The sequence below is a fragment of the Protobothrops mucrosquamatus genome, unplaced genomic scaffold, assembly GCF_001527695.2.
Source record: "Protobothrops mucrosquamatus isolate PMUCROS unplaced genomic scaffold, P.Mucros_1.0 scaffold2781, whole genome shotgun sequence".
Taxonomy (NCBI): domain Eukaryota; kingdom Metazoa; phylum Chordata; class Lepidosauria; order Squamata; family Viperidae; genus Protobothrops; species Protobothrops mucrosquamatus.
The window spans coordinates 98,782-99,870 of NW_015388818.1; positions in this window are offsets into that span (position 1 = coordinate 98,782).

The window sequence follows — 1,089 nt, forward strand, 5'->3', positions numbered from 1 at the left end:
TCAATCAATTCCAACTTTGCAAGATCTTTTTTTTCCCGTGAGAAGTTGAAATTGATTGATTGATTGAACCTTTTTTTTTTTTTTGCACACGGCGGCAGAGGCCTAAAGCAAAAAGGTTTTATAAAACCAGCTGAAGGCCTAGGAATGGGGTGACGGCACGCATGCCCACAGAGAGGGTGCTGCGTGCTGCCTCTGGCACCCATGTCATAGGTTCGCCACCACTGACATATAGCTATGCTGGCCACATGACCCTGGAAATTATCTTTGGACAAAGCTGGCTCCCTTGGCTAAGAAACGGAGATAAACATCGTGCCCTAGATTCAGACATGATCGACAGGGAAATCTTTACCTTTCACATATATAGGATTTCAGCTGGCAAATGGACAAGCTGGAACTTTAATAGATTAATTTTAAGCCTGGAAATTCCTGATTATTTTTAAGGATGGTTTGGCTCTCAGGTATCGGCGTACCATGGCACAAAGGAATGAAATGCTAAAGATGGACCATCTTCCTAAAAGTGAATGTTTGTGAGTACACTATTTCGAAGGGGAGCAGATATTACAGTTTTAATAAAGTCTCCTTCGAAGTGAAGTGGGCTCTTGGTGTCTTTGTGGACACGTCCACGTCATTTTCTTGGCAACAAAGTGGAAACAATGGGTCATTACCTGATTTTGGGATAGTTTTCAACTTCCTATTCAAAATCCACCTGGATTTTCCCGTTGGTTTCTCATCCAAGTGCTAGCAAGGCTCAATCCTGTTCAATCCAGACAAACCAGCCACGGCTTACCATCTGCTGAGACACTGTAACTTTGATATTATGCAAAACCTATTACATTTAATTTATTCATCACAAAGCAGGTGTTTGGTCAACTAACCATACTCTCATCTCTTCCTATTGTACTTTCCTTGCTGAAGCGATAAAAATAAAGAAGACATCTTGCCGTGAGTTGGGATTGTTAGCAAACGGAACTTTTTAAAAGAAGGGAGGGAAAGTGCTGCCAGGAAATTTGAAACATTTCCCTCTAACCATCTCGAGAAAAGATAAGTGGAACGATTAATATGACTTTTTTTTAAAGGATCAGCCCATTT